The sequence below is a fragment of the Lissotriton helveticus genome, chromosome 6, assembly GCF_964261635.1.
Source record: "Lissotriton helveticus chromosome 6, aLisHel1.1, whole genome shotgun sequence".
Taxonomy (NCBI): Eukaryota; Metazoa; Chordata; class Amphibia; order Caudata; family Salamandridae; genus Lissotriton; species Lissotriton helveticus.
The window spans coordinates 367318863-367336037 of record NC_136067.1 but is presented as its reverse complement, the minus strand read 5'-3'; the positions used below and the strand labels follow the sequence as shown (position 1 = coordinate 367336037).

Here is a 17175-nt window from a genome sequence, read left to right as displayed (position 1 = left end):
AATAGCTTGCTTAATCTACCCCAAGGCCCCCAGTTCCTAGAGACCCTTACGGGTGATTGTGCGCTTTACAAATGTGGATTATAATTATTATACTTCGACTTCAAAATTCTATGCATAGACACAAATTGAATGTCTGCTGTACAGTACAGTACACACACAAATAATTAAATTTTAGAGAAATAAAAACACTTCTCTAAGTTAGCGCCTGCTTCAAGGAGGCAAAGCTCAATATGCAAAATCTTCGTAGATTACACTTTTTGTCAAAAAGTATAGGTGGTTGCAATGTCTGCCCAAGTTACATCCTTATAAAGCTCCCAGCAAAGCAGCGAGCAGCGCCATTTGCATGAGAAAAGGGCACCTTTACATTAGAAAATAACTTTTGCTCAGCAAAGCAGATTCTTTGTTCCTCTTGTGTAACTCTGCACAGTCATGGTAATTCTAGCCCTGCATGTTTTACTTCAGTGCACACATGTTTCTTAGTGTAATTTTGTCTGATGCACTAAAGACTATATCAGCCAAACCTGCTTTACAATCACCTTACATTTTAACAGAGGCTATACCTTGAAGGATCATTTTTAGAAATAAAACATTAAAGCAGATACAAGCCTAGCAACCACAGATGAAATTAAAAGGAGACGGAAAGATAACATCTGCACACACTGAACTATCAATAGCTTTAAAAATTAAACTCCCTTCCTTCTCCACGCAAGGAGGCATCAACAACGGGGAGAGCGTGATTTCGCTATGAAAAAGCTTGGGGTTTTCAAAATGAAGTGATGAGCTGCAGTTTTGAATCCTGCAAGCAGAAAAACACGAAAAGACAGGGAAGGTTTTGGAACAGTTAAGGCCTGCACAGACTAGCGCAGATATTGACAGAGTACAGACCTGAAACTCGACAAAGAACTGGCGCCTTTCCCTCCCTATTTAATGTATCAAACATAACCCACAAAAGAAAAATACTGCAAACTATCATGCTTTGACAGCTCGTGAATGAATCGTGCCTATCTTATTCCATCTGTCAGCAATGAAGGTGCAGGTACACAGGCCGTCACTAGATGTCCCTGTCGGGCTCCGCAGGGACACCTTGGGACAGCCTGCGGTACTGCACCCATTTGCATCCACATTGCATTTTGTTTTCTCCGGGAATGAAAAATTTCCTAGCTATCGTAATGGAAAGTTTCAATTCTATTAAGGACAAGGAGGCGGGGATTATGCAGTCCTTTCTTCTCTTCATTACAATAGCAAATTTAAAGTGGACCAATAAGAAAACTTTACAGAAACTACAACTCCCATGAGCACATGGGCCACAGTGTCCATAACAACCGCCATCCAATCACGAGGCCGTCCACTGTATAACTGGTCCTGACGTCCCTTCCTCTTCTTCTCTGTGAGGAAAGATCCCGAGGGCGTACATCAATCCTTCTGGTCTTGTCCTAAACCAACACAAGACAAACCGTTATCCAGATCCCCTTCCGTGTACGGAAGCATAGAATGCGATACATAGAGTTTCATGCCAGATAACAGCAGAGGACACATGTCATGGATAACTTAAGAATAGGAACATATGCGAACAGGCCTGGTGATGAACCCCAAGCAGCAATATAATTATCGCAAAGCAAATACAGCAGCATAAACATATTCAAACCCCCTTGTAAAATGTACTTACTGAATTACGGAGATCCTGGGTGGGGTGAGACCAGCAAGTTTCGGGAGGGATAATCTTCGCCTCCTTGTCCTTAATAGAATTGAAACTTTCCGTTACAATAGCTAGGAAATTTTTCATTCTATGTCAGGACAAAGGCGAGGATTATGCAGGTTTAAAGCCTTTCCACCACCAATTCCGCGGCGCCATAAATGGGTTTGAAATAGAATTTCTTAAATGTGGATTCGGAAGACCAGTCCGCCGCGGCCATAATATCTTCCAAGCGGCCGCCGACCTGAATGGCCTTAGAAGCCATTGCTCCCCTCGTGGAGTGTGAGCGAATCCGGTCACATCCACCCCCGCCTCGGTCATGATCCAGCGGACCCACCTGGCGATGGATGGAGAGGAAACCGCCTTAAACGGCTTCTGCAGTGCAATGAGGAGCTGACGTTCCCCCGGGGGGCGATATTCCGACGTCATGTCCTTGTATGCCTTGAGGCACCTCACCACACAAAGTTTGGGCTGGTCTGGAAAAATAGGATACGATACCGACCTGATATTAGTCTTGGTTCTTCTAGCCACCGTAAAGGTGACCCCATTCGGGGTGAACGCCCGTGCCGTAATGTCCAAGGCCCTAACGTCCGAGACACGCCTGCACGAGACCAGACAGAGCAAGATTGCCAACTTGGCGGACAACTGCTTCCTGGAGAGATATTGATTGTCCCCCCAGGAACAGAGGAAACGCAGAACGATATTGACATCCCAGAGAAACTCATATCTGGGTTCCGGGGGTTTAGACAGTCTAGCGCCCTTCATCAGTTTACAAACCCAAGGGTGCTACCCCGCCGGTTTCCCATCGATGTGGGCATGCCCTGCCGAAATGGCTGATCTGAAAGAATTAATAGACCAATAGGCCAATCCTGATTGGGCCAATTCAGCTAGAAAATTGAAGATGTGGCTAACGTCCGCCCCCACGGGATCGGCGTGTCTTCCCAAACACCAACGACGCCACCGCTGCCAAGCCAAGCGGTACTTCTTGACAGTTCCCGGAGCCCAGGCTCTACGAATGAGGTCCTCAGCATCCACCGAAAGGCGTCCGTCCTGCCAACGTCCCCTGAAATCCTCCATGCCATGAGGTGCAAGGTCTCCTGAATCACCAGAGGATGAGGTTCCCCCTGAGGGCCCGAGAGCAACGAAGGGAACAAGGGCAGCCGAATCGGACAGTCCCATGACAGTTCTAACATAGAGGGAAACCACGCCTGAGCCCTCCAGAAGGGTGTCACCAGGATCATGGAAGCTTGTTGACGGCGAACCTGAGCCGCCACTCGTGGAATCATGAGAAAGGGGGGAAACGCATACGCTTGTTCCCGCGCCCAATCCTGCAAGAACGCGTCGACTGCCGACGCCTCCGGATCCGGTCTCCAACTCACGAATCTCGGGAGTTGTCGGTTGAGCCGAGATGCAAACAGGTCCATCGAGCATGGACCCTACCTGGCCATCAAAGCCTGGAAGACCGATCGCTCCAGTCGCCAGTCACTGAAATCCTGGAAGTGCCTGGAGTGCCAGTCCGCAATGGAGTTCTGCCTGCCCGAAAGATACTCTGCCGTCACCGATATCTGTTTCTCCAGACAATAATGCCAGAAGTCCTTCGCCAGGTTTGCCAAGGCCCGAGACAGAGGGCCGCCCAGGCGATTGATATACTGCACTGCTGACACATTGTCCATGCGCAGCAGAATGCAGCACAACACCTGGTTCTGAGTCAGGGATCTCACCGCGAAGGAACCCGCCAGGAGCTCCAGACAATTGATGTGAAGTTGAAGTTCCTCCTCCGACCATCGACCTCCCATCGTTATGTCGCCGCAGCGTGCTCCCCAGCCTGATCTGCTGGCATCCGACTCGATGATTAGATCCGGGCTGGATCCGAAAATCGCACTCCCGTTCCATGCACTCATGTGCTCTATCCACCAAAGCAACTCCGGCCTCGTCTCCTCCGTGAGGGAGATAAGTTCGGAGTACGTGAGCCCCTTCCTGAGGTGCAGCGCCTTCAATCGCTGCAGGGCCCTGTAGTGTAGGGGGCCCGGGAAGATCGCCTGAATCGAGGAGGAGAGGAGACCCACGATTCGAGACAGCTGCCGCAGAGAAATTCTGTCCTTCCGGAGGACTTGGGAGACTTCCTTGCCGATTTTGGTTACCTTCTGTGGGGGAAGACTGAGGGAGGCCGATTCCGAATCTATCTGGAATCCCAGAAACGTAATCTGAGTCGACGGTCGGAGTTCTGACTTCTGGGCGTTTATCACAAAGCCCAAGTCCTGGAGTAACGCAATAGTCATGTTCAAGTCTAGCCGGAGCCGCTCTGGTGACTGATTCAAAATCAATATATCGTCGAGATATATGATCAACCGAATGCCTCTCTCGCGTAGGGTCTCCACCACCGGCTGAAGGAGTTTCGTAAAGCACCATGGGGCCGATGATAGGCCGAAGGGCAGAGCTTGAAACTCGAAGACCATTTCGTTCCAAAGAAACTGGAGGAACCTCCGATGGGGCGGGAAGATCGGAACCGTGAGGTAGGCGTCCTTCAAGTCCAGACGAACCATCCAGTCCCCCTGGAGGAGAAGGTCGCGGAGCAGATGGATCCCCTCCATCTTGAAGTGGCGGTACACCAGCCACTCGTTGAATTCCCGTAAATTTATTACTGGGCGAAAACCTTTGTCCTTTTTCTGGACTAAAAAGATGTTGCTCAAAAACCCCGCAGGGTGCAGATGGGCCATGCGGATCGCCCCTTTCCTGAGGAGATCTGCTACCTCGCTGTCGATCAGAACCCTGTCCTCCGAAGAGAAAACGAGGGGGCAAGGGCGAAGCCTCTGACGGGGAGTTCCGTAGAATTCTATCCGGAAACCTCGTACAGTCTGGAGAACCCAAGGGTCTGAAGTGATCCTGCACCAGTTGTGAAAGTGGTTCTGTAACCTCCCCCCCAGTACGGACGGGGAAAAAAGGGTAACACTCACCGGATGGGCCTCCAGGTGCGTTGGCTCCGCCACGGTAGCCTCTGCCGCGCCCCTTCCCGGCGCCTCTACTGGGATAGAAAGATCCCTGTCGGCCGTCGTTCCAACCGTTGTTACGACGTTATTTTTTATTGTTGGGGCCTTGCTGATATTGGCGGCCGGAGGAGCGACCCCTACCTCTTCCGGCCCCAGCAAAAACCCGTCTGGGAAAAATCTTTTTAATCGACGTTTGTGCCTTATCTAAGGCGGAAAAGGTTGTGACGAACTTGTTCAACTCCTTGATAAAGGGTTCGCCAAACAGCTTGCCCTGTGCAATAGGCCCTGCTTCTGAGGTGGCCAGGTCCCCGAGTTTAGGGTCAATCTTTTTTTTTTTTAAAACCTTTATTGTGCAGTATCATCAAACATTTACGGGCCTACAACCACCCGGCCGGCCTCGACGTCTGTCTAAGCACTTTCATAAGTTATACGGTGACTCAGCAGTACATCAATACAAAGTAGCAAGCATTCAGAATTACACTGGAAAACATCAGACTGCCGAGAAACAGGAGAATTAAGGTTCATTTTAAAATTTTAACAATATACGTAAAAGGATAGAAACAGAGAAGGATCAGTAACCATACAGTCCAGCGAGAGTAAGAGTGGGCAACGCCTACCAAAGGATATCTAACGAACAGAGAAACATAAGCAAAGTATCGGCACATAAATAGCAATGGAAGGATAAACTACCACCAAAATATTTCGCGCCAGTCCGTACCCACCCCACACCAAGCCACCCTACTGACCCAAAGAAAAGAAGAAGAGAAAAGGAGTTAAAAAGGAAGAGAAAAAATAAGGCCCATAGGAACTGAAAACGGACAAAATAAAAGCCCCCCCTCCTCACCCCCCACCCTACACACATGCAGAGGCTACGGCCTACCCCCCCCCCCCCCTAGCAGTGTGTCTGTCGCCCAATAAAGAATACCCGAAATATAGACACAGAACAGGAAGAAAGAAAAGAAGAAGAAACCCTATAAATCGGAGGAGGGTCATACATATGAGCTCCCGGTCTCCCAAGCCACAAGTTCATTCTCCACCCCAAGAGTAAATGGCAACAATAATAAGCAACAGTTACGGTAATGAATGGGGAGAGTCATCAAACACAGCGCAGCTGAATGTTACATTGGGACATATCAATCCGATCCTCCGCCAGCCAAGCAGCCATCAACTATGAAAGGGAGCACCTAGCCCTGGCCCGTTCGTGCGAGCCCCCCTAAACATGGCCCCTGTGGGAAGCCCGTCCCACCCAACACAAAGAAACAAAATGTCCACGCATGGCAGAAGAGAGGTCTGTGAACACAAAATGGACGCCGCCCGTTACCAATAGGTCCATCTTCACCGACAAACATCATCCCCAGGTTCGTCCGATGACACACAGTCCACAGCAAGGATCGTGGGGCTTGGAGGGAGGATGCAGTCAAAGAGGCTAACAGCCGCAAAAGCATTGTGCGGGGCAATAGCGACGATACCGTGAACGAAGTCTCAGCCCCCAGGCGGGAGAGATACACTGCAGCGCCACAGGAGCTGGCAGACGGCCGTCCGCAGGCAACAACACTATCAGGGATAATCCGCTCCCCTCCGCACTCGCGGGGAAACATAGTAGCCACCTCAGGAACTGGAGAAGGCAAATCGCCATCCCATTGGGAGCAGTCCAGCCATATTCGCTTCAGAGTGCACGCAACGCCATCAAGCTTCTCACCCAGCTCTCGGTAACCATCCCTCCACGCAGATCGTAGGTCCCCAAGAGCAGCGAGAATGGTGCCACAGGATAGCTCAGGTAGGGGACCCCACATCACCGCGTTACGAGATGACCCGCACACCCCATCACACATCACAGCGATAGGCAGGGTACTGCAGCCTATCTCGTGCAGGGAGCCAGCAAACGGTTCCACCGTGGAGGGAGAATGACAATAAGATGGGGGCGAGGACGGCACCGGCAGGCAGCAGTCCAAGGTACCGATGCCAACAAGGCAGACCTCTAAGGAGCGATCCTCGGTAACAGCCATCCCCTCATCAATTCAAGGCTGGGGCAAATTCGGGGGTGGTCCGCAAAGACCGGGCAAGTTCGAAAATGGGGTCGATACTGCTCACCTCCAGCTTTACACAAAGAAGAAGTATGCCCAGCGAGTCCCCATCTCGCAAATGCACCCCAGTCGCGTGGTGCGAGGAGCTGCGCCCCAGCAGCGAAATTCTGTTCCTGCTCCCCGTCGGCAGTCAATGCGTCCTAAAGGGCCAGCTCCGAACAGGCCCGGCTGGCCGGTGTTGAGAAATTAGAACCCGGCGGCATTCAGCTGCGTAGGTCCCGGCTTCAGGGCTGCGGAGGCCACCAAACAACTTCCCGAATAACTCCAGTTACCAGGCAGGTAGAAACCCCAGGAGAACACAAATGAGGACAGCGCGCAATCACCAACACCCCGCTGCAGCGCGACCTCAGGATGATAATCAGGATTTCAGAGCGGGGCTCGAGAACTCGCGGAGCCGGGAGCCTACACGTCCGCTCCGGTGGCCATCTTGGCTCCTCCTCTAGGGTCAATCTTAATGAGGAGTGACCTCCTCCGCTCAGCAGCCAATGCGCAGTTCGCATTGCCCAAGAAGCATAGGGCTCGCTGGGCCCAACCTGCCACGATCTCCGTGGACATCGCGGTCCCCGACTCTTTGGCCCTCTCGGCCAACTGGATGATCTGAGTCACGGGCCCCACTGCGTCCAGGAGTTTATTCTGCCAGCTGCGCCAGGAACGGTCTATACCTTTCTTGGGATCCTTCATGAACTTAGCAAAGAACGCGCAGAGCTTTTCATCAATGTCTGGTGTGACCGCCACCATGCCTTCCAATTTCGGACGAGGGCATTCGCCCCGCATGCGGGTTCTAACCTCCTTTTCAAGGGGTTGGCGAACTTTGCTAGCGACATACTTTACCACCTTGGGATCAGGGATCCACTCAGACGACCTAGGGTGGTAAATTCTGGTTGGATCAAACATATCAGAGAATTTATCCTCACCTTCCTGGGACTCCGAGGAGTGAGACGCCGGGCGCCAGGGACGACCCGAGTACTCATCCTCATCCTCCGAGGAGGCCTCATCATCAGAAACACCCTCTCCCTCCATGGGGAAACCATGCTCTTGGTCCGTCTCCGGGGCGACCTCGTCGCCATCATCTCCGGGGTAAAATCCCTCCCGGCAGGGTACATTTTTCAACGCACTCTTACGGAAGGAGTCTCTTAGATGATCAAACTCTTCCAGGTGCCCCGCGTGACGCTTCACTGAGACTTTGCCCCCACCCTGCCCACCTTTGGGGCCACGGTCGCCAGGCGCTGAGCCCCCAAACACCCCGGGGATGCTGTGGGCGAGTGCGTCCACTCTCTCCCTCAGCGGCGCTAGGACAGAGTCCAGGGCCTGCAAAAGCGCGCAACCAACCGCCGGCGGCAAGGGTTGGGAGACAAAAAGCTCCTCTCCCTCCTGAATGGAGGGATTTGAGTGGTCTGATGCCTGCATTGTCAGAGGGTGTGAGCACTAATCACCTCTAATTAATTTCACTGAGGTAGCCCCCTCACCGGTGCTCAGGTAGAAATCCGCCGTAAAAACAGGTGTGGTACCTGTCTAGGCCACAAGAGGGCGCAGTGCACTACCGCGCGATTGAGAACACCGCAGCCGGTGTCAGGAGAGGGTTGGCGAGGCAGGAGACACCCCCACCTCGGTGCGCCCTGCAAACGAGCGGGAGACCGCAACCGCAGCCTACCCACAAGCAGCGGGTGCCCCACAGAGCTGGGGAACGCAAAGCGCGCTCCACTCGTTCCCCGATAAAGCAACAGAGACGGCGCAAGCAGCGCCCGTCGCACGTCAACTGCCGCGAACACAGCGCTGACAAGCACAACAATCAGCACAGCGCTAACAAGCGCCCCCAACTAAAGAAGCAGAAAGTAATGCACAGGTCAAACACGGCAATAAACGACAAAAGCACAGTACGTCAGAAAAAATGGAAATGACTTATCTGATGAGCAGAGAAGAAAGAGGAAGAGGAAGGGACGTCAGGACCAGTTATACAGTGGACGGCCTCGTGATTGGATGTCGGTTGTTTTGGACACTGTGGCCCATGTGCTCATGGGAGTTGTAGTTTCTGTAAAGCTTTCTTATTGGTCCACTTTAAAGTTGCTATTGTAATAAAGAGAAGAAAGGACTGCATAATCCTCGCCTCCGTCCTGACATAGAATTCAGATCAATTAAAAAGCATTTTTTTGTTTCTACCTGGCCTCGTGACGTTAGACCAACACACAAATGACCCAGTGTCCGTGCTCGCAGAGCTTTGAGAGGGGTCTCATGTCGTATGACCTAAGCCTGTAATGCTTCCACGAAACCGGATCTGCTGCTTCCTGCGACCGTACACACTGGTGGCCTGTTTATTGAATGCGCCCTCAGCCTAGCTCTCTACTTAACCTTGACTAGTTCTCGCATATAGGTATAAAATCACCCACATTTTTGGGGACAGTTATCGAACCAACGATACTGTCTGGTGACATGATATGGAGTGTGCCCTCCCCCCTTAGCAGTGGTGCACTTCCGGGTGGTTTGTTTCCAAAAAGTAGCGTTGAATTAACTTCCGAGTCAGAAGAGGCGGAAGTGTGAACCCGTTTGTGCACGGGGACTTCCTGTCTGGGGGAGGGGGGCGTCTGGAGGGGCTGCTCCCTTCTACCGAAGTGATGCAGTACCACAGGCTGCCAATAGATGTCCCTGTGGGGCTCGTAGGTAAAACAATATACTGCCAGTAGTGATGCACTACCACTGTTGAAGATGTCATTTATTTATTTATTTATATATGCGTTTTTATATAGCGCAGACTTTACCCGAAGACTTCAGAGCGCTTCACAATAGGAACAGAAAATTACAAATGAACAAATTACAAAAGCAGACGATAAGTTACATGAGGTACAAGTGACAATTGTGAGCAAACAAAATACATGAGGTAGCAAACAGTGCATTACAGGCGGACAGAGTGACAAGTGTGCAGGTTACAACAGAAAACAAAGTACAATTAGAGGTAATATACTGCAATATATGCTAGACACTGAGGCACAAGAACAAACGTTACGTAGGCAAAGGTGGCACTTGTGCAAGTATCAAAAGCAAACAAAATGTGAGATTTATTTATTTTATTTTTATTTATTTATGCGTTTTTATATAGCGCGGACTTTACCTGAAGGCGTCAGAGCGCTTCACAAAAGGAACAGAAAAATTACAAATGAACAAATTACAAAAGCAGACGATAAGTTACATGAGGTAAAAGTGACAATTGTGAGCAAAGAAAATACATGAGGTAGCAAACAGTGCATTACAGGAGGAATGAGTGACAAGTGTGCAGGTTACAAGAGAAAACAAAGTACATTTAGAGGTAATATACTGCAACATATGCTAGACACAGAGGCACAAGAACAAACGTTACGTAGGCAATGGTGGCACTTGTGCAAGTGTCAAAAGCAAACAAAATGTGAGAGGTAGCAAACAGTGTGTTACAAGAGAAAAGTGACGTGTGCATGTTACAAAAGAGAACCAAACACAGATACAAGGATAATACTGCAATAAATGGCATACACTCCAACCACACGAACGCACTGGAAAGGCACTTCCATAGTCATGGAAATTAGAGTTTTCAGTGATGGGAGGTATTCCTTCAGATAATAGAGAGGGAGTGAATTACTTTAGGAGGTGTCTTTGGAGGAGGAGAACTTTGAGGTCCGTTTTGAAGACCTGGGAGGAGGTGGTGGTCCGGAGCTGAGGCGGAAGGGAGTTCCATATTCTCACCGCGTTGCCTGAAAAGGATTGGGTCATCGATCTTTCCTTCTTGAAAGTGGGAGGTTCAAGCAGTAGATTTTCCGCATTATGTGATGGTCTAGCGCCTCCAGTGAGTTTCAGCTTGTTCGCCATTTGCGAGTGGAGGAGGAGTGCAAGGCTTTGTGGGTGATACAGGCAGTCTTGTAGATAGCTCTAGCCTAGATGGGAAGCCAGCGGAGGGTGGATAACATCGGTGTGATGTGGTCGCTTCTTTTGGCCCCATAAATGAAACGAGCTGCTGAATGGAGAACAGATCTAAGGGGGGACCAGTGGGATTTGGGGAGGCCAGTAAGAAGAGGATTGCAGTAGTCCAGTCTGGAGAGGACCAGCGATTGCACCAGGGTTTTAAGGTCCTGCTCTGGGAAAAGCGACGAATTCCCCAAAGAAGGCGCAATTGGTATCGAGCAGACTTTGTAATGGAATTGATGTGGGGGATTAGATTGAGTTTTTTGTCGAGTATGACACCAAGGGATTTTGCGCTGTCGACAATGATGGGTTTATTGTTAAGTGGATTCATCTGATCCATCCATTATTGAATCGGGGGAGGAGAGAGTGAGGAATTCAGTTTTTGAGGGATTCAGAATCAGTTAATGAGGTGACATCCAGTTTTGAATGGAGTCGAGAGTGGAGCTTAGGATGGAGAGATCGTGAGTGGAGGTCGACCTTGAAGATTACCATGCTGCAAAGAGGCCAACAATGCAGTGTGTCAGGGCAAAACCTAGATGGTGAAAGTCTTTGATAGCACTCAACTTGGGCAGTGAGAGCTGGGAGTGTGTGTGTGTGGGGAGTACACTATGATAATTCTGGTGTCCTCACACGTCTAACCATAAAAATCAGTTAGAAGCAGGCACAGTACCCACGCCAAAACCAGAGACAGACGTATATCAGGACAAAAACATTGTGCTTCTGCAATCAGACAGGGGATCCACAAGAATTGTCTTGACATGCTGTTCTCTCCCTTTCAAGAGTGCCCCAGGTGGTACAGGTGGCTCATCAAACCCATCAAGCAGGATTTGACATTGATATTCTGTGGAGTTCAGAGGAATCATCTCTCCCACTCAGGTCAGCCTACTGTTTACTCATGAAGGCATTTAAAACCTATTCAAAGCTGAGCACAGGCTGCAAGCTGGCAGAGGCTTATACTAATTACCTATTAGTTAAGCTACTTATAAATTCAGCTAAGGAAACTGCCTATCAAGGTCAAGGCAATACAAGATTAACCCTGTAGGTTAAGACCAATAAAAGACAATTATTCACTGCAAGGTTTGTGGTAATGTTATCGCCACTTTGTAGGCAACTACAAGAGTAGAAGTATTTCCCTTCAGTGAGAAAGACTGGAGATTTGTATTGACTTGTTTTAGACCCTAGCATCCCACAGTATAGTCATTGATGCTAAACTGTCAAAATTAAATCAGACATCTAGGCCCAGGAGGAGCTGCAAAGTAACTCTGGAATTTGCACCTGCGCCCCTAGCTTCAGCTTTCCTGACATCAAGTCAGGGTCCTTCGAACACATCTGTTAGCCTTTTGGGATGTAAAAGAGGCCAGGTCACGAAGGTACCGTGCTGTCTTCATGAAGGGCACTGTTGGAGTGTGTCACAAATGTGACGCAACTCTAGCAATGGGTCAATACACATGGGCAAGTCCCATGTGAACTGCGCCTGCGTCAGTCTTCCACCTGCCAGGAGGCAGGCGTAAGATATTGACGCATTTGCGTCCTAGAAGTGACACAGGGAAATCTTATAGAGTTCACTGCGTCACTTCTATGATCCTTACTTGCGTCGGAACGCTCCCCCAGCATACATTATACCTGGCGCAAGCATAATGTGGCGCAGGGGTTTACAAAGTGACGTATCTACCTAGATGCGTCACTTTGCAAATATGGTGCAACAAGGCAATTTCTTTACACCACTGGTGTGTCACAAAAAGTGACACGCCAGCGGCGCAAAAGTAACACAAGGGCTCATAAATAAGCCCCTGAATGCTGCTGTCCTTCCTTGAATGGGTGCCCAAACAAGCTGCCTAATGTCATGCATAACTGTTGCACCATGGCGCAAAAGGGTGAGCGTGTAATGTCTATCTTAGGATTTGTACTAGAAGCATACACTTCCAGTTCAAAATTCTATGCATAGACACAAATTAAATGTGTGCTGCACAGTACAGTACACATACAGAGTGATTTTTTAGAGAAATAAAAACACTTCTCTAAGTTAGTGCCCGCTTCAAGGAGGCAAAGCTCAATATGCCAATCTTAGTAGATTGGACTTTTTGTCAAAAAGTATAGGTGGTTGCAATGTCGGCCCAAGTTACATCCTTATGGGGGGCGTGGCCTGGAGCCGAAGATGGTGGACGTGTAGATCTAGCGCTCCGTCCGTAGCCCTAGACACTAGCCAGTTATCCTGCTTCCCCCACCTGCAGCCCACCTGAAACCTGTACCGGAGGCCCCCGGGGGAGTCCTGCTGGAAGCGGAGCGGTGTTTAACTACTCTGCCCGTCCTGTGAACGCACTGGTGCAGCGGCTCCGGCTGAGGCCTGCTGCTTGTGGTGCAGCCCCGGGCTCGAGTGAGCGATCCTCCCGGACTCCCCGTAGGCATTGGCGCGGACCGGTCGAGATTCCGCACCGGGGCACAACGGCGGATACAAGCGGCGGGCGCCTTCGCCTATGAAACACCCTGCTCTCACTGCAACCCGGCAACCTCCCTCTCTGCTGCGGAGCCCTGCTCGGCCGCCCTGCCGTGTGTCCTGCGGAGGCTTTCCCTGACCAGCCAGCCGGCTCCACGCTGGCCTGCACAGTGAGTGTCCTACCTGTTACCTGAGGCGCTGTCCGAGACTGTGGGCCAGGCGGTGCCAGACGCCCGACTTCGGCACTGGGGCCAGGGCTCTCCCCGGACCCACCTCAACACTGGAGACTTGCTACGCAGTGCCACCGGCGCCATCTTGTTTACGGGTCCGGGACGGACAGACTCCCCGACTCTCTGCGGAGACATCTCTTTGGCCCCCACACTAGCCGACCGGCTGATATGAGCCAGGGAGTGGCCTTGGAGTAGCGTACGGCTGGGATCGGTGTGTCCAGTGGCACGCGGCGGACAGCGGTCAGCAGACCCGGAATACCCAGGCAGCCAGCCCCGACCAGCGATAAGGGTGGGCACCACGGGCGTTGCGGACCTGCCACCACGCACTAGCCCAGATTTCTACTGTGCTCCCCCTGGAAGCCGGGCTCTTTTTTGACATTTGCAGAGATCCGTCTCTCTCCCTCCGTCTGTCCTCTGGAGGATCGAAGTATAATACACCCAAAGGGCCCTCAGGTGGACACTGTCCCTCCCACTGCAGGCGATACAAGCACAGATCCCACGCATTCCCTGCCAGGATTAGGTCTACACGACCACCGCCCTTGACCACCACACCCTGAACCTGCGGTGTCCGCGGCCCAGTGCCAGGAGTAAGTACTTGAGTGGGCGACGGCGGTCCGCTGTGCCCCTCCCAGCACCACCCTGCTAACAAGATCGATGGGCAAACACAGGGACAAGACCCATGATCGGGGCGCTGCGGCGGATCTACAATCCACGGGTTCCGAGGACCCACTGGCCTCCTCCAATATGGACATCATTCCGCCGACCGGAAAAAGATCCCAAGACGCAAAGTTGGACCTTATCCTCAATGAGATACGCGCGACTCGCGAAGCCCTGGAATCGCGTATAGACAACATGGCGACTGGCCTATCACTATTGAGGGCGGACCACAATAAATTGGCGGAACGGGTGGCGGAACAAAAAATAGCGCTGAATGACCTGGTGCCTCAACAAACGGAGCATTCCACGAAGTTGGAGAGCGTGGAGAAGCAGCTCAAACATCTCTGGGACAGGGTGGACGAGGCCGAAGGACGAGCGCGCCGCAACAACGTCCGAATTTTGGGCATTCCGGAGAGAAGCGAGGGGAGGAACCCCACCCAATTTGTGGAGGACTGGTTGCGAACGCTGGTGGGCCAAGAAGACCTCACTGCCCTGTACAGCGTGGAACGGGCACATAGGATGCCTCCACGGCCCCCCAAACCGGGGGCGCCTCCTCGCCCCCTGATCGCGCGCCTCCTTCACTACAGAGACCGAGACACAGTACTACGTGCGGCCAGAGAGAAAGCACCGATACGCTTTGAGGATACAAACATTTCAGTATATCCTGATTTCACGCCCGCTGTCCAACGAGCCAGATCCACATTCATGGGTGTAAAACGCAAATTACGAGACAGGAATATGAAATATGCACTATTGTTCCCTGCCCGGCTAAAAATCCTGCACGGTAATAAATCTCACTTCTTTGAATCGCCGGAAGAGGCGAAGGAATGGATGGAGGTCACTCTAACGCCACCGACCTCGCAGGACCCATTTGATGATCGACGTGGGGGCGGACACAGTGGCCACGGAGAACCTCCGGATCGACGGCGCAACACTCCCAGTCCGGGACACCACTCCTCCCATGGTTCCTTAACAGAGACACGTCCTCCTGATGCTCGAATGGCAGACCACCCATCGTCGACACAGCGGCAACAGCTCACAGAAGCAGCACTTGCAGCTCACGACGCGGAAGCACGTAGAGAAAGGAACACAGCCACCACCGATACTCATACGGAGGTGTCTGGATCAGCAGACAGCTTGCCGCTGTTCCCGAAAATTACGGCGCAAACTGCAGCGGAGTTCTGACCTGTTGTGAATAGGATCCCCTCCGGGTGGTAATGTATAACTGCACCTCCCCCCCCCTTTTTTTCTTTCGTCTGTGGTGGGTTGCACGGGGAACCTACTTTACTGAGGGCTAGCAAGCCAATGCAGACTGCTCAGTGACAGCCGACAGAGGCCTGTCACCCCCCGTTATGCATATGGACTTCATTGACTTGTGCCCACGTTGGGCACCGTGGTTTGGCTTCCAGGCACGTTGGCTTGGGGACCTTGTTGTTCAGGGGTTATTTGTTTTCATGACACTCTCACCTCATTACTATGCAGACTTGACATGGGTACCCGGGTGCTTCACTGGGTTGCGTCACGCGGGTGGTTATGGGACCACTTAATAATTACCACCTATGCACCTGGAACGTGCGTGGCATGGGAGCTGTGCAGAAACGACATCGAATACTGGCCCAGCTCAATCGCAGGGGGACTCAGATTGCATGCCTGCAAGAGACACATTTGAACGCTGCTGAAGCTGTGAAACTGCGCAAAAAATGGAGGGGACAACTATTTGCTACCTCCTATTCAGCGTTTTCGAGGGGAGCAGCGATTTGGTTTCGCGGATCTGTCCCCTTCCAGATGTTAGAACAATGTATCGATACTGAGGGTCGTTATGTATTTGTGCGGGGGCTGTTAGACGGGGATGCTATTGTATTTGGATGTGTGTACTCGCCGAACTCGAATCAGTCGGAATTCCTGGCAGCAGTGAATGAGGTGCTAGCGAGATGGGTTGATTATCGTTGGTTCATTGGGGGTGATTTCAATGCTGTGCTTGATGTTACATTGGACAGGTCACATCCCCCTTTACAAGCGACTGAGAGTAGGAAACAGGCAGATGCTCTTACTAGGTGGGCTGAGGGCTGGGACCTGACAGATGCATGGCGCAGCACACATTCACAAGAGAGAGAATATACTTTTTTCTCCCCACCGCACCAGCTTCATACCAGAATTGACCACATTTTCTGCTCCCGGCCCATAGCTGATACCATTGTCCAGGCCCAACATATGGGGAAAACTCTATCCGATCTGAGCTCTGTGGAACTCATCTGGAATTGGGGCAGGCGGCTGACCCCCATCCCCACCTGGAGACTGTCTCCGGATCTCCTTGAAGACTCGGTCTTTAGGGCCTCACTGACCGATGCCATAGTAACTTACTTCTCCACTAACGTGAACACAGCCAGCACCCGTCAACTGGAATGGGATGCGTTTAAAGTCTGTCTGAGAGGGGCAGCAATGGCCGCTGGGGTGGGCAGGAAACGGGAGGTGATTAATCAACTGAAGGAGGTGGAGGGCTCACTAGCGTCACTAGAGAATGAGGCTGCAGGCACACATGCACCATTCACACCACTACAGGAGGCTCATATTAGGCACGCAGAGCTACTGGAAGACCTGAGGCTCGTAGATTATAGGGAATACACAAGCAGGCAACATACACAGGCAGATAGAGCTGGTCCCCTTCTAGCCCGCCTCTTACGAGACTCCCCGGTGAGCCACCCCATTTTGAAAATATTAGACCAGTCGGGCAGCCCGACTACCACCCAGGTCGGGATTAACACGGCGTTTAAAGAATACTACACCACGCTGTACAGCCCCCCGCAGCCGCTCCCGGAGATTGCACTCGAGGCCTTCACGAGGGACTTAGCCCTGCCTCGACTCAATGACGGGCAAATTACAGACCTGAAACGCACCATCACGATAGCTGAAATTAGGCAGGCAATACGTGCCCTCCCCAACGGTAAGACCCCTGGAACGGATGGCCTATCGGCCGATTTTTACGCAACATACATAGACCTATTGGCCCCACGTTTACACGCTGTTTATATAGAAGCGCTACGTACGACTGCTCTACCGCAATCGTCTATGCAGGCATTAATCACATCCCTTTTGAAACCTACTAAAGAGGGGCTTCAAATGGCTGACTATAGACCCCTGTCCCTTCTCAATACTGACTCCAAGATAT

The 17175-nt window shown here is 51.5% G+C and overlaps 1 long non-coding RNA gene across 1 annotated transcript in view; it reads right to left on the bottom strand.

The window, feature by feature from the left end:
• Window positions 1-1306: 1306 nt before the first annotated feature.
• LOC144762578 (uncharacterized) overlaps window positions 1307-17175 on the bottom strand; it is a 138462-nt gene continuing 122593 nt past the window's right edge. The window contains exon 3 of the long non-coding RNA XR_013596111.1: window positions 1307-1433. This is a non-coding gene — a long non-coding RNA (uncharacterized LOC144762578). The remainder of the gene's footprint in view (window positions 1434-17175) is intronic.